At 38.1% G+C, this 25153-nt stretch overlaps 1 protein-coding gene across 4 annotated transcripts in view; it reads right to left on the bottom strand.

The window, feature by feature from the left end:
* Positions 1-24900, bottom strand: part of FBXW7 (F-box and WD repeat domain containing 7) — a 229737-nt gene extending 204837 nt beyond the window's left edge. For 3 of the 4 annotated variants that reach the window (XM_058721159.1, XM_058721161.1, XM_058721160.1), the window contains exon 1: positions 23766-24890. The gene's annotated coding sequence lies outside the window, so the exon portion shown is untranslated. Of the gene's footprint in view, positions 1-23765 lie in introns of all 4 variants that reach the window. The other variant, XM_058721165.1, reaches the window with a different exon arrangement.
* Positions 24901-25153: the final 253 nt, after the last annotated feature.

Here is a 25153-nt window from a genome sequence, read left to right as displayed (position 1 = left end):
AACTGGAAACTCAAATGTCCATCAACTGATGAATGGATAAACAAAATGTGCTGTATCTCCATACAATGGAATACTATTCATTCATTAAAAAAAAAAAAAAAATGAAGTACTAATACATGGCACAACATGGAAGAATCTTGAAAACATTATGCTAAATGAAAGAAACAAAATACAAAAGGCCATATATTTTATGATTCTATTTATGATATGACCAAAATAGGCAAATCCATAGAGACAGAAAGTAGATTCTCGGTTGCCAGAGAGCTGAGGGAAGGGGAAATGGAAAGTTACTGCTAATGGACAGGGGTTTCTTTTTGGGGTGATGAAAATGCTACAGAATTAGATATATCGTTAGAGATGGATGCAAAAACCCACTAAATTGTGTACTTTTTTAAAAGGAGTAAAATTTTTGGTATGTGAACTGTATTTCAACAACAAAAAAAGTTGGAATATGTGTAAAAGACTGCAGGCAGGAAAAATAGAAAGCAACTATACTGGTTTAGCAATGAGTACATAACCATCAGGGTTTCTATTATTAACCCCAGCCCAGGGAGCACCATTCAGATTACTGTGTTCCAGAGGGCACCACTCACAGAGACCCTGTAATAGGATATAGCCTGGGAAACAGAATAAATAAATTTAAGCAAACAGGCAAAAGGAATGTCAATAATACTTAATGTCTAAATATGAAGAGGAAAGAATTAAAAAAAAAAAAAAGAATATATTTTTTTCTTTGATTTGAAAATGAAACATTCACGGGGCACCTGGGTGTCTCAGTCCAGTTGAGCATCTGACTCTTCATTTCGACTCAGGTCAAGATCCTAAAGTCTGGGGATCAAGCCCCGCACTGGGCTCCACACTAAACATGGAGCCTGCTTAAGCTTCTCTTTCTCTCTCTCCCTCTGCCCCTCTCCCCTGCTTATGCTTGCTCTCTCGCTCTCTCTCTCAAATATAAATTAAATAATTAAAATGTCAATATTATTTTTAAAATTTTTAAAAATAAAATGAAACATTCACAAAGAGGAAATTGAACAAAAGTTTGACTGACCTTTGTTATTTTTAGATTGAAGTAAGGGCAACTTGTAGTCTCCTGTACAGACTTTTCCAAATTTTCAACAATGACATTACTTGTATAATGAGAAATGTTATATTTTTTGTATTTACCTTTATAAACAAAAACCTTTGTATCTCAACCATAGAAACCATCCTGAAACATTAAAGCTCTAACTTATTAGAGTTAAACATTTTTACTAAAGCCAATTTCTTGTGGAGTCTACTGCCTCAAACAGAAAAAACAAAACAGAACAAAAACCTTCATAATCTTCATCTGCATTACCCCATATTAGCCATTACTTAGTAAGCATTTGAAATGTGGCTAAGTTCTCATTAAGATGTGCTGTAAGTATAAAATATACACCAGACCTCAAAGTGTTAGTACTAAAACAAGAACCTAAAATATCTCATTAATAGGTTTTCAGGTTTCATACTAATTACTTGTTGAAATGATAATATTTTGGATATATTATGTTAAATAAAACATACTATTAAAATTAATGTCACCTGTTTCCTTTTTAGTTTTTTAATGTAGCTATTAGATAATTTAAATTTAGGAAAAAAATAAAAAATAAATTTAGATATCTAGCCTGCATTAGATTTCTATTGGACAGTGTTGTACTAGATGGCAGCTAGTGAGCTTTTTTGAGAGCTTCACTTGGGTTCTCCCTCAGTTCCCTTTTTCTTATGCTCCAGGAAGTAAGACTTTTCCCTTAAGAGTGTTTCCTGTACTGGAAAACACTGCACACACTAAACAACATGAAACAAGCAATAACCGTAAGGAGTTGACTATGAGTGAAATCTTTTATGTTTCCTAAAATCCAAACTGCACTACAAATCCTAACAAAACAGAAATGAGTACATTTTGAGATTTTTCTTGGGGTGTTATGACGATCTTAACAGGTGAAAAACCTCTGATAGTAATAATGTGAAATTTTTTAGGAGCTTGGAATTTCTAGTTCTCTGTTTGGCCCAACAAAGACAGTAAGTAGAAAAGTGGATGAGGAAGCAGTATAAGCACATACGTATATGGTTCAGGACAGCCAACTCTGCATGTGGTGGAAAAAAATATCTAGGCAAAGTAGAGATTAATTACATCCCAGAACTGTGTTCAGAAAATTTCAAGGAGGATCATTTTACCCCAACTGAAAAAAAACACAAAAAATTAAGAATATCCTGTCTCCATATCCTTTTTTTCCTCACTGCTTAAAATACCAGGAAATGTTAAATAATCTATACTAACAACAATCACATCAATAATTGGGCTAAAAAACTGAGTGCCTAGAGTCAAAAGGAATTTTCTGAGGGTGGTAGAAATATCCTGATTGTGGTAGTGGTTTCATAGGTATACACACCAAAACTCATCAAACCATATACTTTAAATGGATGTGGTTCACTGTATATATTTCAATAAAGGTAATTAAAAATAAATAGGAAACAAAGAAAAGCAATCCATTTGTCCTGTGGCAATCAAAATACAGCTGCCATTCCCTGTGAAAGATTACACTATGGGGGTGCCTGGGTGGCTCATTCGGAAGAGCATGTGACTCTTGATCTCGGGGTCGTGGGTTCAAGCCCCACATTGGGTGTAGACATTACTTAAATAAATAAATTTTAAAAAGAAAAGATTACACTATGATTCAGCATTGAAACAAAATTATGCTTGCAAAACACAACATAGAAATACGGCAGTGGGGAATAAATTTGATACTCATGAAGCAAATATTTGTGCTTGGAAGAATGACCACAATTCCATTTTATTATTTTTTTTAGAAGGCAACATCCCAGTACTAATAATGCATTGTATCATACTTTAATACAGCATTTTTCTTCTTTAGTGACACACAAAGTCATGATATATCTTACAACTAATCATGTGGTAAGCAGAATTCTAAAGGTGGTCCCCAAGATTCCAACACCTTGGTGTACACATCTTCTCAAGGCTATGCAACCAAAATATTAATCTGGGTGCTGCTATGAAGGGATACTGCATGTATAATTACAATCCCTAATCAGTTTGACTTAAATTAGGGTAATTCTTGTGGGTGAAGCTGGACCTAAAGAGATCAGTTCTTAGAAGAAGGCAGAGTTTTCAAGGGAGAGAGATTCTCCCACTGTCTTTCAATAACCTTGTTGTGAACTGTCCACAGAGAGGACTACATGGCAAAAACCTAAGGGTGGCCTACAGGAGCCTCACGGAGATGGTCCCTGACTGACAGCCAGCAAGAAAATGGCACACCAATCCTACAAACATAAGGAACTGAATTCTGCCAACCACCAGTGAGCCTGGAAGAGGACGCTGAACCTCAGATGAAACTGCAGCCCTGGCTGACACCTTGATTTCATCCTGTAAGACCCTGAGGATAGAACCCAGCTAAACCATGCCCAGATTCCTGAACTACAGAAACTGTGAGATTAGCTGCTAAAATTGTGGTAATCTGCAATGCAGTAATGGAAAAAAACTACTACAAATGACTCCTTAGATGAGGAAATATGGCTTATATCGTTTCTCTTAAAGCCTGTTATTCTTTATTCTCTCGTCAAAACAATTTCTAATACTTCACATTATTATGACTGATATGATTCAATATCACAAGTCTGTAGGATAATACTACTCCCAAAACTTTACAAGTAAAGAAAAGCTTTATAACACCTGAGAATTTATTTCCTCCACCAACTGGGCATGAATACAATACTATAAACCTAGTATATTTGTTTCTGCCTTTCAAAACCAATGACATACAAAAAACAAACAAATCAACTTCAGTGTTTATCCATTTCTAACAGAAAGTAAAATTGAATGTGTGGTGAGAAAAGCTAATTCTGAGATCTAACATGGCCATATAATTTTGAGCAATAATATGGCTTCTAAGAAAGAACCTCAGGGAACTCAACTATTTTTTAAAAAAGGAATAAAAAAAATCTGAATAAACTCTGGAGTCTAATTAATAGAAAAAAAAATACATACATACATAAATGGATAATAATGCATGCTTTGCCAGCCTTATAGAGTACACAATTAAATACCACTGAAGATAGCCTGTACTTCTATTGACCCTATTGTGTGCCAGGCACTGTTCTATAAATAACATGTAAAAAATAAATTTACATTTATGTACATTTACAGATGATATAGTATAGAGTAGTGATCAAGGTCCCAGGCTCTAGAACCCGACTGCCTGAATACAACCCGGTTCCACTACTAACTGAAAGTAACATGTTGAGAATGTTTACTCTGTACCAAATTTTCAATTATAAAATAGGGACATTAACAATACTTACCTCAGAGGTCTATGGTGAGAACTGAATAAGTTAAATAAAGAACAGAGAAGAGTGCCTGGCACACATTAAGCACTCAAATGTTGGTATCAATATTATTTTTATAATAGTGTCATATTAACATTCATTTCTAAAAAAGACAACCTATGGTAGATAATATAAAAAAACACTAATCAGCCTAAGCCTTAGAATCCTAAAATCCTGAGATGATTCTCTAACTCCCTCACCCCAAATCCTAAATTCTTATTTACCAGAATTCAATTTTACTTAGGCACATTTTTGTTCTGTTTTTGCTTTTATTTAACCAGATGTGCTGACTTGAAATTAAAAAATAAAAGCAAATTAACCAGAAAAATACTGGAAAAGGAAGGCAATATAGATAGGCTACTTTCGCTAGATATTAAAAAAAAACTATTGTAATAATTAATAACCAGTAATTAATGTTAAATAGAAGAGAATCCCAAATTTAAAACTTGCCATATTCTTAGACACACACAAATAATAATTTATTAAATGATAAAAGTAGTATCTTAACCCAGTGCTATGTCTTATACTTTTTTTTTTTATTATGTTATTGTCAAGTTAGGTAACATACAGCGTATACAGTATAGTCTTGGCTTCTGGAGTAGATTCCTGTGATTCATCACTTACATACAACACCCAGCGCTCATCCCAATAATGCCCCCCTCAATGCCTACCTCCCATTTTCGCCACCCTCCAAACCTCCACCCCATCAACCCGCAGTTTGTTTTCTGTATTTAAGTCTCTTATAGTTTGCCTCCCTCTCTGTTTGTAACTTATTTTTCCTTCCCTTCCCCCCTATGGTCTTCTGTTAAGCTTCTCAAATTCCACATATAGTGAAAACATAGGATATCTGCCTTTTTCTGACTGACTTATTTCACTTAGCATAATACCTTCCACTTCCTTCCACATTATTGCAAAGGCAAAATTTCATTCTTTTTCATCGCCAAGTAGTATTGACATGTTGGAAACATGTCAAGTATGAGGTTGCTGAGGCCAAGGTCAAAGGTTGTTGCCGGTTTTCTCCTCTAGGATTTTGATGGTTTCCTGTTGCATATTTAGGTCTTTCATTCACTTTGAGTTTATTTTTGTGTATGGTGTAAGAATATAAACCACATCTTCTCGTGTATGGTGTAAGAATATATACCACATCTTCTTTATCCATTCATCAGCTGAAGGACATTTGGGCTCTTTCCATAATTTGGCTATTGTTGATAGTGCTGCTATAAACATTAGGATACATGTGTCCCTACAAATCAGCACTCCTGTAACCTTTGGATAAATTCCTAGTAGTGTTATCGCTGGGTCGTAGGGTAATTCTATTTTCAATTTTTTGAGGAACCTCCACACTTTTCCAGAGTGGCTGCACCAGTTCACATTCCCACCAACAGTGCGAAAAGGTTCCCTTTTCTCCACATCTTCCCCAACATCTGTTGTTTCCTAAGTTAGTTTTAGCCACTCTGACCAGTGTGAGGTGGTATCTCAATGTGGTTTTGATTTGTATTTCCCAGATGATGAGCAATATTGAGCATCTTTTCATGTGTCTGTTAGCCATCTGGATGTTTTCTTTGGAAAAGTATCTATTCATGTCTTCTGCCCATTTCTTCACTGGATTATTTGTTTTTCAGGTGTTTGTTAAGTTTGATAAGTTCTTTTAAGATTTTGGAATACTAACCCTTTATCTGATATGTCATTTGCAAATATCTTCTCCCATTCTGTTGGCTGCCTTTTAGTTTTGTTGATTGTTTCTTTTGCCGTGCAGCAGCTTTTTATCTTGATGAGGTCCTAATAGTTCATTTTTGCTTTTACTTACTTTGCCTTCGGAGATATGTCAAGTATGAGGTTGCTGAGGCCAAGGTTAAAGAGGTTGCTGCCTGTTTTCTCCTCTAGGATTTTTGATGGTTTCCTGTCTCACATTTAGGTCTTTCACCCATTTTGAGTTTTTTTTTATGTATGGTATAAGAAAGTGGTCCAGTTTCATTCTTGTGCATGTTGCTGTCCAGTTCTCCCAGCACCATTTGATAAAGAGACTGTCTTTTTTCCATTGGATACACTTTTTTGGTTTGTTGAAGATTAATTGGCCATACATTTGTGGGTCCATTTCTGGGTTTTCTATTCTGTTCCATTGATCTACAGATCTGTTTTTGTGCCAATTCCATACTATCTTGATGATTACAGCTTTGTAGTACAGGCTAAAGTCTGAGATTGTAATGCCTCCAGCTTCGGTTTTCTTTTTCAACATTACTTTGGCTTTTCAAGGTCTTCTGTGGTTCCATACAAATTTTAGGACTGTTTGTTCTAGCTCTGTGAAGAATGCTGGTGTTACTCTGCATTTTTAATCTTTAACAGAACATCATTCAGCAACCTACTCTTAGCTTTGGCAAGTAAGTTTTGATACAATTTTACAAAAACATAAATTAAAATTCTGGAAAAGGCAAAGTTCAAATGTACATAACTAAAGTTACAAATACAGCATTTAAAATACAATCAAGAAGAAGAAAGAGAAAATCTTTCAGGAAACATTTTAGATTTAAGTAACAAAATAAAATTATGAAAACTATTTAAACCTCCTGTGAACAAATAAAAATAATATGTGTTCACCATATTTATTAAATATAAAACACCTATAAGTAAACTAATTGTAAGGAATAATCCTGTACAAAGTATGAAAAAGCAGGAAAAAAGAATTTTTTTTAAATAACAAAAATAGTCTAAGAAATCACATAAGGGAAACACACCACAGATATGCATTGACTTAAACAATTTATACCTTAGAACCTAACAAGTATTGATTCTCAAATTTTCTGCTATACCTCATGCCATATTATAAATTTTCAAATCCTAAATAACAGATTTCCATGGCTCATCCCCTAAACAAGAATCTCAAAACAGTTCAGTGTAACTAAAAAATATATTTTACCCACAGAAAAAGTTATAAAAATCTCTCTGCTCCACTATCTCTTAGATTTTGCCTAGATGGATTTCTTCTACTGCTGAAGATGTATCTAGCTCCTGATGATCATAGCAAGAGCAAGACTAAATTCAATGAAAATTGCAGGTTAATGCAAGTCAATTCAAATGGCAAGCTTAAATTTCACAATTGTTGTGTGTCAGGACATAAACCTGGGAATTGCTTCTCCATGAGTCTGTTAATCGTCTTCCTTCTAACAAATATATATAGGGTGAAATCCTATTTCCCCTCCTATCTCAGTATACCTGTTGATGTCCCATTTTCAGTACAAAACTCCTCCCGTGAAACTTAAGAGGCAGCATGCATGCATGGTGATTAAAAGCACAGACCACAGAATCAGATGGATCCAGATTTGAATCCCAGTTCTGTGAGTTCAAATTCCTAGCTATATATTCTTGGGAATCTATTTCTTGTTATAAAACAAATTTATTACTATCTATTTCCTAGGGACTACTGGGAGGAATAAATTAACTAATGCACACAAAAATCCTTAGCATAGTGCCTGACACATAGTAAACATTCAATAAGTGGTAATAAGGATTATAAATACAATAATTATCAAAATACTTATTTACCATGTTATTAAACTTATATTCTTATCCTCTAGATTCACACCCCTCTCTCTTCTAGCTAATTCTTTATAAATAAATGGAGGCAGCTCTGAGGAAAAAATCAATCATCATCAAAAGAAAAAGAGACCTAGTAGGCAACTTCCTCACCTCCAATTGCCTTTTTTCTCTCTCACGCTTCAATAGTGTCATTATCCATACTTGAGAGAAAATATATAATCACTCTGTTTGGGCCCAAATGTACAGAGAAGAACAGAGGCCTTTTACTTGCTCACCCATGATGCAGCACAGATACTACACATTCACCTTTTCAACAAGCTCAGCACTAGAATGGACCCACAGGAGAAAAAGAAAACAACTAAAAGCATCTTTCAGAAAGTATTTGCTGGATAAAAGTCTCATTACTGAGTCAGGAAAAGAAAGTTCAACTTAATGCATCAGATGTACCAAATATCTAGGCTATTTTACTTTTAGGATATGCCTTCTAGAAATACAGAAGAAAAACTTTACACGAAATTTCCAACCATTATTAGAACTGGTTTCTAAGTCATTTAATAAATATTTGTTTAACACCTATGAACAGGTACTACACTAAGCACTTTGAAGCAAAGGTGACATGATAATGTCCTCCTCTTACAGAGCGCATTAAAAAATCTTTCCAATCTTTTTTTTTTCTCTTTCATTTGTTAGCAAACTATATGCCTGCTAAAGAGCAGTAAATATTAGGCACTTGGGGGGAGAAGATATTAACTGAAAGATGAGTAAGACATAACACTTGCCCTCAAAGAACTGACCAGTAGAAGAGAAAAATATGAACAACTATTTTAAGTGCTATAAAAGCCACACAGAGACTGTGGATAACCAGAAGAAAAAAAAAAAAAAAACTAATTCCACTTACATTAATGAGGACAGGATTCCTAGAGAGGATGATATTTAAGTAGGGTCTTAAGAGATAAATGTTTTGCAGATGAAAGGAAAAGAATACTCCAGACAAAGAGCAAAGTGCAGAGACAATTTTATGTGAAAGTATATACATGCACACATACATACACGCACACACACAAATATGCATTAAGTATATACATACTTTACATGTGTATATATGGATATACAATCAGTGTTTAGACACAAATGAGGAAAATCACTTGACACACAAAACACAGGAAATGATGCAATGAACTATTTCGCCAATTCTCCCAAAGATGATATACAACTCATACCATGCATAAGAAAAGTTAGTTCATTCCAATTCCAACCTTAGGGCATTAGCACTTAATTCTCTCCCAGAAATAAAGGGATGGTGCTCAGAGGTCTGAATGGTAAACTGAATCCAGACTAGAAAGGCTCCCCTTTAAGCAGAATCAATTCAGCAAGGAATATAAAGGACAGTAGCAAAGAAATCAATTAGAAGCTTCTGAAATAGGGAATGGTAAACGTGCAATTTTAAACAGGAAAAAAAAAAAGAGAGGGAGAGAGATTAATAGAAAGATAAAGTCCTCAGTTAAACAGCCCTTAACGTGGTGAGTACTAAAACAAGAGAGGGAAATTAGATGTGATCCAAGGTTTCTCCCAATAGATCATTCCATTAACCTTGATACTTACTTTGTCCATTAGTGTATATTTGATCCTGTGAATATTTACACACTATGGCACTCACATCTCATAAGCTCCCTATTCTTGATACACTTTTACATGAACAGTTTGCCATTTAGAAAAACAAATTAGTAAATCCACCTGGAAATCTTTCCTAGTTTCTGAATAATAAATGGAAGCACTTTTAGATTACTTTTGGAGTAACTGCCCTATAATCTTTTTTAAAAATCATGAAATCTATTAATTTTCCTTTATATCTGTCCTTTAAAATGAATGTTAAATGAGATCCATGTCTGTGATTTATCTTTATCAATAATCAGTATTTATACACAATGGAATTGGCAAAGCACCTTGTATGAAGAAAATACCCAAATGAGAAACAGAGGACTTTTTATAAAGCAGGGTTTCCCAACCTTCACACAACTGACGTTTTGGACCAAATAAGCCTTTGTTGTGAGGTGCTGTGCTGTACATTGTTTATACCTGCCCTCTACCCACTAGATATTAGTAGCACACATACCTCTCCCTAGCTGTGACCATCAACACCACCTCCAGATATTGCCAAATGTTCGCTGGGGCCAATGTTATATGCCAAGCACTGCTCTGTGCTTCTCATTTATTATCTCATTTACTCTAGCAACATAGTATCCATGAGTTGGTTATGGTCTTCCCCATCTTACAAATAAAGAAACTAAAACCAGCAGAATTAAACAACTTGCCAAATGTCACACAACCAGTAAGTGTGGTAGTCTGTATTTGAACCCAAATGATAGTGGCTTGAGTCCCTGCTCCTAATCACTGTTATATCATCTCTTATTAATGTCTCACCTTTATTATCTGATACATGAAAAGTAATGTTTTCAATCTCATCTGGAAGTAAAAACTAAAATTAGCCACACAAGTAGAAGTTACAAGACTTCCAACCTCACTTCAGAATAACTTAACAAGTATTTTTTTTAAGCACTGACTATACATGCCCAGTATCAACTTTAGAACTAGAGTAGTTCAAAGAAAAAAAAAAACTACTATTAGGATTTAGCTCAGGACCTTTTTCACACATTATCTCCCTGAAATCTCACAGCTTCCCTGTGAGATAGGTAGTATCTTTTTTTCAAGTGAGGAAGCAAAGGCTCAGAATAGAAAAGTGGTCCCTAACCTAAAATGTCTTACAATTTAACTGAAGAAACAAGAAAAATATTTTTTTAAAAGACAGAGAATAGGGACACCTGGGTCGGTTAAGTGTCTGACTTTGGCTCAGGTCATGATCGCATGGTTCGTGAGTTGGAGTCCCACGTCAGGTTCTGTGCTGATAGCTCAGAGCCTGGTGCCTGCTTCGGATTTTGTGTCTCCCTCTCTCTCTGCTCCTCCTGGCTCGTGCTGTCTCCTGTCTCTCTGTCTCTCAAAAATAAATTTTAAAAAATTTTTTTAAATTTTTTAACACAAGACAGGCAATAAACTAGTTAAATATCTCAGTTAACAATAGACAGAGAAGGTGGGAATAACAAAATAGATGAAGGAAAAGTATACAGTAGATTAGTCAGGGAATATTTCTTTAAAAAGGTTTCTAGTAGTCAATTCCTTTTCTTAAGAAGTGACATGGATGAGCAAAAGGTAATGAGATGGGGAGAAGCACCACTTCTGCAAACAATGTGCAGCAGAAATTTGGGGACTGAAAGGAAAGTCTGTGATAGCCAATTTAAGTAGTAAGTCAAGGAAATGATGAGGAGTGTAAGACTGCCTTAAAATGAAGATTGAGCCATAACCTGAGACAATGAGACTAGTTCCATGCTTTTAGGGTGCTCCTGCCACCAAATACTCTCAAGCACTGAAAGAAGAACAAACAAAAAACGATCTAAAGTAAAAGCTGATAGGGTTGGTTAACACAGGCTTAGCTATAAAGTCAAACACCACATTTCATAAAATGAGTGATGGGTCATCTATTTTGCTTTGTGTATCTTGGGTCCCCAAAGAGAATATAAGTTTCAGGAGGGCAGGGATTTTTATGTTTTGTGCACTCAGATCAATACCTGACATAGCAGGTGTTCAATAAATACCTGCTGCTGAAAAAAAGCAGTATTCAAAATAGTGACCTCATCAGAAGATCACAAATGCCTCTGGCATTCAAAACAGCAACTTCACAGAAACAACAATAACAATATTATAATATTAATACTATTAATTTCAACAACTAACATTCCCTGGGCACTAACTCTGAGCCAGACCTCGTAATGCATTAATTCATATATTATAATGATTACTGACTATCTTGACTACCCTATGAAAGAGGTAGGTATTATTACTATTGCCCAGTTTTTACAAGGAACACACACAGAATAAATAATGTGCCCAAAGTCACAAAGCAATACAGCTGAACCTGGGTCTATCATCTCCAAAGCTTGCCTCTCAACCACTCTGTCACATATACAGAATTACACGCATCCCACTTAGGCAAAGCTAGGGAAATGTTGCCAAAGAGGAAAAAAAACAAAAACAAAAAAAAAGAAACAAAAAAAAAGAAACTCCACTAGCAGTTGAAAACCCTGTCTGCCCCTTCAATACCCACAGCTGGTATTGTGGAAATTTTCCCACCCTAGGATACATTGATTATCCCAAACAGATTAAAACTTCAATGGCTTAAAGAATCCAGATGTTGAAAAGCTAGGAACTAATCTAATCAACATTTCAAAGGATGGTAGATAACATGTGGTAACACCCCACTCCACAAACCCGAAGAAATAGCAGGGTGTGACCTCTGACTAAGACTGACCTCAAAACTTCCGGTGCCATTCTCCCTGGTATCTGCCCTTCCCTCCTTCCTTGGCTCTGTGGCTCTCCCCACCCTTCTGTACATCCCACCTCTCCTACCAAATACCTGGCCTTCACAAAAAAAAATCTGAAGTTTTCTGTCTCCTGCTCTAAATTTCTAATCTAATAAATCAGTATTTTAATATTTCTTGAGTGAAAAGAAATCTGCCTATGTAATATTCAATAGAAAAAGATTCCCCACTCATGACAGCAACATTCCAAAGTTTATGTTCTCAAATTCACATGGTAGTCAATTAAGAGACCACCAATTATGCAAAAGAAAAAGGATGATCCACAAATTTATTTATATAACCTTCTGGTATTACATACACAATAAATAAAAAGAAATTACAGTCACTAGAAAAACTATGCTCTTCTCCCATCTACCTAGTAAACTAGTCATAATCATAAAATCCTATTTTGAAAAAGCTCTGAAATGGAAAGAAGCATAACTCCAGAAGCATAAACTCCAACTGCTACCAACAAAGAAAAATATTTAAAATAGCTGGATTTTCTTGAACTAAATTTTTATTAAATTAACCACATAGCTAGAGATCCATTAATATGTAAACCAATCTAGCTTTTGCATTTACATCAAAACCTAAAACAAACTTGCCTTAAAAGAAGTTAGAGAATGAGGACAAGAGCTGGCAAGATAATCACTACTAAGAAATATATCTCAATATTTTCTTTCTGCCTTTGGATTTTTTTCATATACTTATCTTAAATATACACTTCTATTAAATAAACAGACTATGAAGACATCACCAAATTGCTCTCAAAATAGAAACTTTCCAAATATAAAACAGTCAAGAAGCATTTGTTTCTTATGCTGGCCAACAGAACACTGATTATGCCAAGCTTGAAGGAAAAGTTATTTCTGAAAACTGATGTGTACAATAAACACAAAAAGTGAAAACAGAATAGCAAACACACACATACTAATCATTTTAAAAAAGGGAGAAAACTAAAATTTAGTTAAAACTGAATCACATAAATGAAATTCCTTCAATCTTAATTTGAGATGTAATGATAATTTCAGATATAATGATACAGATAAAACTTGTTAAAGTTCATAATTTTTTTAAGTTTATTAATTTTTTTTTTTTTTTTTTTGAGAGAGAGTGAGCAAGCATAAGCAGGGAAGAGACAGAGACAGAGAGACAGAAGGAGAAAGAAAATTCCAAGCAGGCTCCATGCTGTCAGCCCAGAGCCCAACATGGGGCTCAATCTCACAACCACGATATCATGACCTGAGCTGAAATCAAGAGTCAGACAACCCAATCGACTTAGCCACCCAGGCGTCCCAACTTTTTCATAATTTTTTAAAGCTTTTTATTCCCAAGCACTAAAGAGATGGACAGTTAAGAGACTTGATAACTAAATTGCATCCTGATATTTCTAAATAAACAATTTGCACCACAGTCACTTTCAGAGATAATCAATGAATTATTCAAAAAAGAGTCCTTTGTGATCCAAGTACTACCGAGGTCTTTGGAAATGAACTCAAATTCAAGTTATGTTCAAATCAGTTCTTCTTTCCTCTAAATAATAAACACAGCAGTGTGTCATTCTCTAGTTTTTAAGAGTTTTTAATAAAATGTTAATGAATCATATGCTAGTTCAGATACTTCTGAAAACACTGCGGAATTACTTCAGTATTATTTGTCAAACTCTAGGGCTGAATTTAAATGCTGGACAATAGAAAGCCTGACTTTAGGGCTGTCCATATCATACCTTAAAAGACCTTTAACTCAAAGAACTAACAGGGATGGGTCACATTACTTTATGTCAGCCATCCTAAAAAGTCTGATAAGATATATACATTCTTCCAAAAACAAACCAGCAATTTGTCTCCAGACTTCACATGTTACACTAACATATATTATTGGGTTCACTCAAGATGCTACGGGATGAAAAAGCCAGAAGAGAGGTGCCTGGGTGGCTCAGTTGGTTACACTTCCAACTCTTGATTTCGACTCAAATCATGATCTCATGGTCATGATCAACCCCCCCGGGAGCAGTATCCTCAGCTCCACGCTGGGTGTGGACCCTGCTTAAGATTCTCTCTCTTCCTCTGCCTCTCCCCACTCGTTCTTTTCTCTCTCTTAAAAAAACAAAAAGCCAGAAGAAAACAGTATCTTACCCAATGATGATCCTCTCAGAGGAAAGGCTAAGTGACATTAAAAATATTTTGCACTGTCTTTTGGGTGGCTCAGTTAAGTGTGGACTTTGGTGCAGGTGATGACCTTGCAGTTTATTGGCTCAAGTCCCACGACAGGATCTGCCCTGACGGTACAGAGCATGCTTGGGATTCTAGTTCTCTCCTCTCTCTCTACTCCTCCCACATTCGCACTTTCTCTCTCTTTCAAAATAAATAAACTTTAAAAAATATATATTTTGCACTAAGTCTTTCAATATTTCCTAAATCCAAGAACAGTCATGCAGAAAGGAGCACCTAATGCAGTACACTAGGTATATGTCCACACAGACAATGCTACCTAAAGCCACCCAGATTTCCAGTAGCTACCCCCCAGCTATAAAGAAAGGGCAGAGGCAACACAGCAAAGCAATAGAAACTGCACAATATCTGAGTGATCCACTAGCTATCCCTTAGGTGATAGAGAAAAGAGTAAAAGATACTCAAGCAGTGAGGTCTCTGGTACATTTTTGTTTATTATTTTTCAACCACTGCACCGCAGGATAATACAACACATACAGGCTCTCATACTTTCTTGTACTAGCTTACTGTTTTAAAGAAATCGAGTTACCCAAAAAATTTAAAGGAATATTTTAGAGAAATTATTACATATTGGTCATTCAAAATCCAAATCAAGTACAGATGTTCCCTCAAATATTTCACAATTCTGAGGTGGAATAGGAGGAAATATTAAATATACTTGTGTGAAGTAGTATAATTAGAAAATACATATCCCACAGTGTTCAGGAAATGTCATATACATAGAGTATATTTAGAAAATATACTCTAAACATACTATAAAAGGTATCATGAGAAAAAAACAACGAAAGTCTCAAAAGAAAGTAGCAAAAATCGAAAAGTACATTGAGACGTAAGACAGACTGGTTTTACACTGGGCAGGAAAAAGTCTCCAAGTAAAAAGGTTTAAATGCAAGAGTTCATTATTTACTCAAAATTTGCTACCAAGTTGGATGAAGGCAGATTTCAGCCAAATTATATGGTAAGAGAAATTTGGCATATCACTAATAACTTCTTCCTTAACTCGCTTCTTTCTCAACAGCATCCTTTCCCTTCAAGAATTCAGAGTCTCCATGGTCTGTTCACCTATTTCCTGATCAAAACCTGCTCTTAGAAAAAGGTCATATAACTTATTTACCTTAGAGATGGCTGTGTAAAAACCACTTCTATGTAAAATAAATAATTGTATAGCTATTATCACAAAAAAAAAAAAAACAAGAAATAACAAGTGTTGGCAAGGATGTGGAGAAAAGGGAATTCTCATGCACTATTAGTGGGAATACAAACTAGTGCAGCCACTGTGGAAAACAGTATAGAGGTTCCTCAAAAAATTAAAAATAGAACTACCATATGATCCAGCAATTCCACTTCTAGGTATGTATCTGGAAAAAATGAAAATACTAGTTTAATTTTAGTATATGTGTTGCCGAAGCAAGCACATGAAAATACTAATATAAAAAGACATATACCACCCCGATGTTCATCACAGCATTACTTACAACAGCCAAGATATGCAAACAATCTAAATGTCCATCAACAGATACATAAAGAAGATGTGGTATATATATGCAATGGAATATTACTCAGCCATAAAAATGAATGAAATCTTGCCATTTGCAACATGGATGGACCTAGAGGGTATTATCTAGGTAAAATAATTCAGACAGAGAAAGACAAATATCATATGATTTCACTTACATGTGGAATTTAAAAAAACAAAACAAGGGGCGCCTGGGTGGCGCAGTCGGTTAAGCGTCCGACTTCAGCCAAGTCACAATCTCGCGGTCCGTGAGTTCGAGCCCCGCGTCAGGCTCTGGGCTGATGGCTCAGAGCCTGGAGCCTGTTTCCGCTTCTGTGCCTCCCTCTCTCTCTGCCCCTCCCCCGTTCATGCTCTGTCTCTCTCTGTCCCAAAAATAAATAAAAAACGTTGAAAAAAAAAATAAATAAAAAATAAAAAAACAAAACAAAACAAAATGAAGAAAGAAAACAAAACAGGAAACAGACTCATAAAGAATAAACTGATGGGGGGCGCCTGGGTGGCTCAGTCGGTTGAGCATCCGACTTCGGCTCAGGTCATGATCTTGCGGTCCGTGAGTTCGAGCCCCGCATCAGGCTCTGGGCTGATGGCCCAGAGCCTGGAGCCTGTTTTGGATTCTGTGTCTCCCTCTCTCTCTGCCCCTCCCCCGTTCATGCTCTGTCTCTCTCTGTCTCAAAAATAAATAAATGTTAAAAAAAAAAAATTTTTTTTTTAAAAAGAATAAACTGATGGTTGCCAGAAAGGGGGCAGGAGCAGGAGGATGAGGAGATGGATAAAATAGGTGGTAAAGGAGATAAAGAGGTACAATCTTCAAATAACAAAATAAATACAACATGGGACATAATGTACAGCATAAGGAATATAGTTGATAATATTGTACCAATTTTGCATGGTGACAGACAATAACTAGTCTTAACTGTGGCAACCACTTCCTAATGTATATAAATATGGAATTACTACATTGTACACCTAAAACTAATGCAATATTGTATGTCAATTATTCTTCAATAAAAAATTTCTTTAAAAAAAAGTTTATTATTTGAAAGCAACTTTACTCATCTGTTTGTAATGACAATGCAGCTAAGTCTAAAAAAAAAAAGGAAAAACACTAATACAGCATTCTTTCCCCTGCTCCACTGAAAATGTCACCAATATAGAATATTTTTATTTGTAATATCTGCAGATATGAGATGAATACCTTGTGTCTTTTAAATCACCAACTATCCTTAAGCTTAAGACGAGAAAATTACTTGAAATGACAAAAATTAAGATTTTCAAAAGAACAAGAATCCTCTCCTAATGAATAGGAAAGCAACTTTGTAATGACCTACTAAAAGGTAGCCTAAATTGTTAAACTGTATACATTTTTTTAATGAAAGAGGAAATGAAGTACCAATTACATGTGTAGAAATACTATGAAACATAAAAGCAGGTTAGAAACCAATTTAAAAATTATCATTATTGCAAGGGTCACCTCCTCCCCTGCAATAAATAGGGGAATCATCAAATAAATAATATTTATGAAGTCAGGGTAAAAATATACCATCATCTAATGCAAGTATTTGTTGACATATGAAACAAATGTTTTGATACTAGCTATAATGTAAAATTGTACAAAGTGAATTATCCTTCCTAAACAATACATTTGAGACAGTATCTCCTAAGAAGTAAGTTCATCCATGCTACATTTACCCTTAAGAATACAGCAAACATTTTTTAGAGTATATGTTTAAGTTATTTAGATGATTTGTTAAGAAGGGGCACCTGGCTGGCTCTGTCAGTTGAACATCCAACTTCAGCTCAGGTCATGATCTCACAGTTGGTGAGTTCGAGTCTCGCATCAGACTCTGTTCTGATGGCTCAGAGCCTGGAGCCTGCTTCACATTCTGTGTCTCCCTCTCTCTCCACCCATCCCCTGTTTGCATGCTTGAGCAAAAATAAAAAAAATTAAAAAAAATTTAAAAAGTAAATAAACATTTTTAAAAAATAGAGGATTTGTTAAGACTTAACAAAACAAAAACTGTGCACCCCATTATTCTACATACTGAATTGGTCATTCCAAGAAATTAAGACTTTTAGAAACAGAAGTATCAAATCTTGGGGGCATCTGGGTGGCTCAGTCAGTTAAGCGGCTAACTCTTGATTTGGGCTCAGGTCATGATCTCACTGTTCCTGAGTTCAAGCCCCTTATCAGGTCCCACGTCACAGCAGAGCCTGCTTGGGATTCTCTCTCTCTCTGACCCTCCCCTGCTCTCTCTTTCTCTCTCTCAAAAATAAGTGAATAAACTTTTTAAAAAACTTAATGTTCTTACAACTTGGCTAATATTTTCATCTGATTCAAACCAACCATAAACACTTATAATTTTACATTAAAATAAATGCTTTACAATTTATTTTCAGAACCATCCAAAACTACACCCCTAAGTTTCTTCAAAAATACTTTCAGCTATGACACATAGCCAGTATACCACTATGTCAATTATTTATCTTAGAATAAGAAAATGCAAGTAAGTCTGTATTTTTTAGATGCTATAGACAGGACTGCCACCTTGTTCCTCAATCCATAGTTTTCATCACTCTGAAGGCAAAAGTATTTTGAACAGTTGACTCCAGATTTACTACGGAATCATTTTAAGACAACCCTCAAGGACACATCTCACTTAGAAAATGGAGACCACCTAAAGCAGCCACTCCAATCTTTGTAATGGAATGCTTATACCATATGTTGGTGGACCTGGGCAGTTGTCTACACTGGGGTTCCATAAACTACAGGTCAAATCCAACCTACCTCCTGTTTTTATGTACAGGTGACCTTGAACAACATGGGTTTGAACTGCGCTAATCCACTTACACATAAATTTTTTTCAATACATACGGTACTGTCAATGTACTTTCTCTTCCTTAAAATTTTCTTAATAAGTTTCTTTTCTCTTTCAATATTGTAAGAATGTAGTAAATTGTAGGAATGTAGTCTAGAATACATATAAATCTACAAAAAATGTGTTAACGGACTGTTACTGGTAACGCTTCTAGTCAACAATAGGTCATCAATAGTTAAGTTCGGTGTGAGTCAAAAGTCATACATGGATTTTTGCTGCACAGGGGACTGGTGCCCCTAACCCACACACTGTTCTAGGGTCAACTGTTTAAGGTTTTACTGGAACATAGTCACACTCACTTGCTTATATATTGCTATGGCTTTTACACTACAAGAACAGAACTCAATCGTTGCACCAGATGTGGACCACAAAATCTAAAATATTTACTAACTGGTCCTTTACCAAAAAAAAGAAAAAAAGCTTACCAACCCCTCCTCTACACAATGAGATGTGAGAGCAACTCACGACTTCTCCAAGAACCGTTTCTAAAGTACACAAGTTGAGCTGCTGCCAGCCTAGGTGTAGGCTTTCAGGTCATGAGTACTAAAACACAAATGCACACCCAAGGGTCTTTAATTATCCCATATCAATCCCAAAGTTGCCAAGGCAAAGCACATGAGATCAACACTCCCTCCTACCAGAGTCCCACCCTTTCCCCCTATCTTTGCTAGTAAATCATGTCAACCCGAAAAGGCTGCCCTTTAAGTTCATCTAAACATGGTTTTACCTGCATAAAAAATGTTGTGGAAAGTAGAGGCTGGAGAAGGCACCTGTATGGCATATATTCTAGTCCCTGTATCCTCATCCTAGAATCACCTAAGATCTAGCTCCCTGTATTAAACCCTTAAGAGGCCAAAGAAGCTAGTAGGAAGGTGGTGAATTGAACTAAGGAACACAAAAAGTGTGGAGATATAAGTGCGTGTGTGTGTGCGTGCATGTGTGTGTACCCTATCTCACAATCCTTATCTTTGTCAGTCAACACTAAATGCTAGTTCCATTAGCTGCAGGTTTCACCACAAAAAAAGTCTTACAGTGTCTCATGCTTCAAAGACAGCTGAATTTTTTTAAATGCCAAGTCGTTTTTTGTTTGTTTATTTTTTAATAAAAAGGCTTTAAAAAAAAAAAAGGCATTTTCAGCACTGCTGTGCCAACACAGGAATATCCCCCTCCATTGTATGGGACACAAAGACACACATCAACTGCAAGCAGGGGAAGCGGGCTTCTCTGCCAGCTATTTTTAGCCCGACTTCATCATGTTAAAGACCAAACTCAGGATAATAATGAAGGGCAAATTTTAAAAACACAAATTTTTATAAAAACAAATCTGTGCTTTCATGTACAGTTTCCTTTACAGTGAAATCCTATATATTCTTTGAAACTTAATCTCAAGGGACCTATATACTCTACAAAAAACTTGTTAGCTCTTTCAAAAATATAGACTCACGTGTCCTAACACTGAACATGGTAGCCATGTTTAAAAGCTGTTCCTCCCTGTTGACTTCAAGTCTTACCTACTTTTAAAACATTTTCTTAGGTACAGTCTCATCCATTCTCTGTCATTACTACATCTTTGCTAACTTTAACAGATTTCCTTCCCCCCGCCCAAGTAAAAATACACATTTCTCATCTCTTTACTCTGTCAGCTCTCTCAAGAAAACTTAATACTGTGAAAATGACTCCTAACTCTACATTTTCAGCATTTCACTCATTAGTTTAACTATTTTTCTATCTTCAGATTGCATCAGCATCAACTTTCACCCTAAAATTTAATGTCCAAAACAAAGTCCACTGCCTTATTTCTGATTTATTTTCTATAAGAAACCACTAGCACCAAACTAAAATACTGGGGGCATCTTCTTTTTCACGCTTGCAACTGTATAGCTCTTTGATGACCATGGTGTAAAAATGCTGGTTCTCTTAGGGATGCCTGGGTGGCTCAGTCGGTCAAGCGTCTGACTTTGGCTCAGGTGATGATCTCATGGGTTATGGGTTTGAGCCCCATGATGGGCTCTGTGCTGAAAGCTCAGAGCCTGGAACCTGCTTCGCATTCTGTGTGTGTGTCTCCCTTCCTCCCTCCCTCTCTCTCTCTCTCTGCCCTCCCCCATTCGTGTGCACGTGCGCACGCTCTCTCTCTCTCTCTCTCAAAAATAAATAAACATCAAAAAAAATTTTTTTTAATGTTGGTTTCCTAGAAAAACAAAATCCTACTCCAGGTATAATGCCTCTTGACCTAAAATACAATTTCTCTTCAATCATCTAAAACTACCTTCTCGGGAACATTGCTCTCAATTGCTTCTTTGGGCTATACTCATATAACTGCACAAACACAAACTGACCCTAAGCTGACTCAACAACCAATCTCCATCTGTATTCCCATCAAGCTGACTTCCTAATTATACTTGTCTCTCACACCGTCCAATTCCAAAAGCCTTAAACACTTTACCTCCACTGCTCCTTTCATCCTAAAAGAGAACTTCTTTCCCAGATTTGGCTCAGACACTCCAATTAGTTTTATATAGTCACTTCTCTAATGAAAAATATTCAAATACATTTATATCTAAAGGTACCAAACATAGTAGTATAATATATAGTGGCTATAAACAAACACTGGTTCATGTTCCCTTTCCTATGATTTTATGCAACTTGTGTTTCATTGCCTCTGCCATAAATAAAAGCATCTCAAAGGCAGGGACCCCAAATGGACCCCAAACACTTTGCTGCTTCTTTGCAATAAAACATTACCATGCTTTTTAACCAATCTATAGTCAGAACAATAAAAATAAGTCTTAAAGTTAGTAAGCAACTTTGATAGAGTACAAATCTGCCTTCAAATTATAGTTTGTTGGTTTGTCTCCCCCTCCTGCCCCCAAAAAACAGCCAATGCCAAGACTAGAGTTCTCTTCTTCCCATCTTTGTGAAACATGGGATATGTAACTTCCTCAAGGTCTCAAAATAAGATAGCAAACAGGTCCAGAGACATTTGCTTCTGATTCCACATCTAACATTATATCCACTAATCAGTATTTTCATGTAGTACCCATTTAAAATAGACAGAACCTAAGGTTCCTTTAAAAAGCATAACAAACACAAATATATAAAGAGAAACAAAATAGCTGGAGAAGTTCCTGAGGAGGGCAAAGTGATCAAGTGATAGAAAGATATCATTCTAAGACACACAAAGTCAGGAAAGATGACGATAAAGAGGAACAATGAAAATCTATAAAACCAAGAAAAGATGAACTCCAGCTTGTTCTAGCACTTCTCAGAACAAGAACTCTGGATGTGTCTTACAACTTTAGAGAGACAGGTTTGGGATAAATAAATGAACTGTTAAATAATTTAGGGTCTAATAAGCTTGTAGAATTCATTACCTCAAGGAGAAAAAGTACAGATGCAAACACTATTTGAGAAAGTTTTAAATACATTTAGTCAAGATCCTGAATGACGAAGTTAGCACAGATAACCCGAGGCTCACGTTCATTCCCAAAAAGCTTCTCTCAGCAGTGGCTTCAGAGGGTGTGAGTCCACACTGCTGTCTGGAGGAACTACAATTCTCAGTATAGTACTGCCAGTGTTCTATTAAATAAAATTCTACCCTGTACTGAACCCTTAAGGTCTGTAGAAGTACATGAAATGCTCATTACTTTCCCGCATGTCAAGTTGACACTAGAGAGGATACCTAAGATACAAATGAAAGATTTTTATAGACTTCACCTTCACAAGAATGGAAGGGAAGGGACATAACCATTCTTCAAAGAGTTTAATACCAAAAAGTTTCTCAGGGGCACCTGGGTGGCTCAGCTGGTTAAGCAACTGACTCCTGATTTCGGCTCAGGTCATGATGTCAAGGTTGGTGAGATCAAGACCTGTGTCCTGCTCTGCGTGACAGTGTGGAGCCTGCTTGGGATTCTCCCTCTCTCTCTCTCTCTCTCTCTCTCTCTCTGGCCCTCCCCCACTTGAGCAGACAGGATCTCTCTCCCAAAATAAGTAAAAACAAACTTAAAGAAGTTTCCCCTCATTTGAAAAAAAAGTTTCTCCTCATTTGATAGGAAGTAAAGATAACTCAAACAAGCAAGTCTCAAGTCATTCTGCCAAGTACAAAAAAAAAAAAAAAATGCCAGCAATTAGGACATATGCTACCCAAACATTTAAAAAAAAAAAAAAAAAAGCATTTGGGTAAGGAAAAAATGTAACAACTTTTAAAAACTGGTTAAAGTACTAGATGCTCTCCTCCAAGTAAGCTGTGATTCACAAGAACTCAGAATTTCCTGAGTAACTGAAATCTGTCACAGTGTCCTGATGCACAGGAACTGGACCCAAGAAATGAGGAGGTAAAAAAATTCCTGCACCAGCAGGTACCGAAATGAAAATCTCTCAAGGAAAACTGCAAAAGAAGAAAGGAATTTTACTTTCACGGGTTCGCAGGATAAAAGGTTCCCTCGTGGGAGCCCAAATAAGAGTTGCCCCGAAACAAAAACCACAGCGGGGTTTCACACCCGCTGTACCAGGAAAAGGTGTATTACAGAGATGTCCTTTGTGTGCACATATGCTTTGGCTTCCTCAATTTCCCTTTGCCAATTACTGGCCAGAAAGGTGCAAGTGTCCACCCTGGATAGGGGCAGAACTCCCCTAAGGGAACCTGTGAGTTTGCCTAGTCCACGTATTAAATGTTCGAAACCAGTGGACGATCCAAGACCCTCCTCCTCGCTGTAAACATAAAGATACACCCTCTGATCCACGCTCTCCCAACACTCCGGTCAAACATCAGCCAAACTCCAGGAGAGCGAACCGGTATCCTCCCACGTTCCACCCCTCCGTTCCCTTTCCCGGGGCCACTCACACTTTAGGGAAGAGCCGTGGCGCTGAGAAAGTGGGCTGGTTCCCTTCCTCGTTCGCTCTGAAGCGGCAGCTGCGGAAGGCTCGGCGCGTTACTGAGGAAGAAGCGGTGCTTGTGTCTCTGAGCCAGGCGGTCACCCGGGTCTCTTCCGCGCTGCCGGAGCAGAGGAGGCGGCAGCGGCCCCGCTTACCTCCGCTTTTCCTCTTCCTGGGTCCCTTCAGGCTGTGTCTGCTGCCCGTCCTGGGCCACTTCTCCCGGGACAGTCACGTTTGGGAGGCTCCAGATTTTGCTTTTATAAAGTTTTCCTCTGGGCTGAGGCTGCGGCCGGCCCCCCGGGTCCCCCCCGGCCCCGCCGCCCTCGGGGCTGGGGCGGGGGAGGGGGCTCTAAGAACTCCTCCCGGAGTCCTGCCGAGGAGCCGGGGGGCCGGCGACAGGCCGAGGGAAAAGACCCCCCCCCCTCGCGAGGGGGCTGAGGAGAGGGGGAAGGTAAGGAAAGGACGGTGGCGCCGGTCCTGCTCTCCCCGCCGCCGGGGCCGCCGCTTCACATTGGGGTCCCCGCCCCCCCGGCCGGGGGGTGGTTGCTGAGCGTGGGTCCCGGGTTCATACACTCCGGGGGCAAGATGCTATGGCCCCGGGCGGGTGGCCGAGGCGGCGGCGAGGTGGGGGACCCGGCCGGCTCCGCTCGGCGCCGCCCCCGCTCCCGGCTCCCGCATGTGTCGCTGCGGCTGGGACCCCCTCCCTACACGTTGGGGGTCCCTCGCCCCGCGCCCCGGGACGAGACAGAAGCTGCGACCCCCTCCTCAGCGTCTTCTCACCGCGGAGCAGCTGACTAGTCCCGGCCTGAGGTAGCCGCCTCCCAGCCCCCCCAGCCGCCGGCTCCGGCTCGGGCTCCGGCGTGTGCAGCCGCCGCTGCCGGCCGGGAAGGTGAGGGGGGGAAAAGAGGGGTGGCCGCGACTCCCGCCGGTCCAGGTCAGGACGAAGGTCTCGGCCGTGGCCAGTGCGCGGAGGCTGGGTCTCTCAGATGCTCCCTCGCTCTCACGCTCTCCGCTGCGGTGGCGGTAGCGCCCGGAGCTCAGCTCGCTGTCTCGCTCGCTCTGTGCGGGGCTCTCGCCTCACTCCAGAGAGGGGCGGGAGGAAAGCGGCGCGGCCCGATGACGCAAGTCACCTAGCAACAGCTCCCCTCACCCCCTCCCTTTTCTTTCCGCCGGGACGTTTCCTCCGCTGGCCTTTTTTTTTTTTTTTTCCCCTTTCTAATCACCCCGCCCTGGCTGACTCCAGCGCGCTCTGATGACGCTGCAAGGGAAGAGGAAGTCTGGGCTCCGCGAGCGGGTGGGTGCGCCTCGGGCCGCGGGACTAGCAGCGGCTGCCGCCGCCTCTACGGCCGCGTCAGA

This window comes from Neofelis nebulosa, chromosome 3, assembly GCF_028018385.1.
Source record: "Neofelis nebulosa isolate mNeoNeb1 chromosome 3, mNeoNeb1.pri, whole genome shotgun sequence".
NCBI lineage: Eukaryota > Metazoa > Chordata > Mammalia > Carnivora > Felidae > Neofelis > Neofelis nebulosa.
The sequence above is the reverse complement of the archived record's forward strand: the minus strand, read 5'-3'. Positions and strand labels throughout refer to the sequence as shown.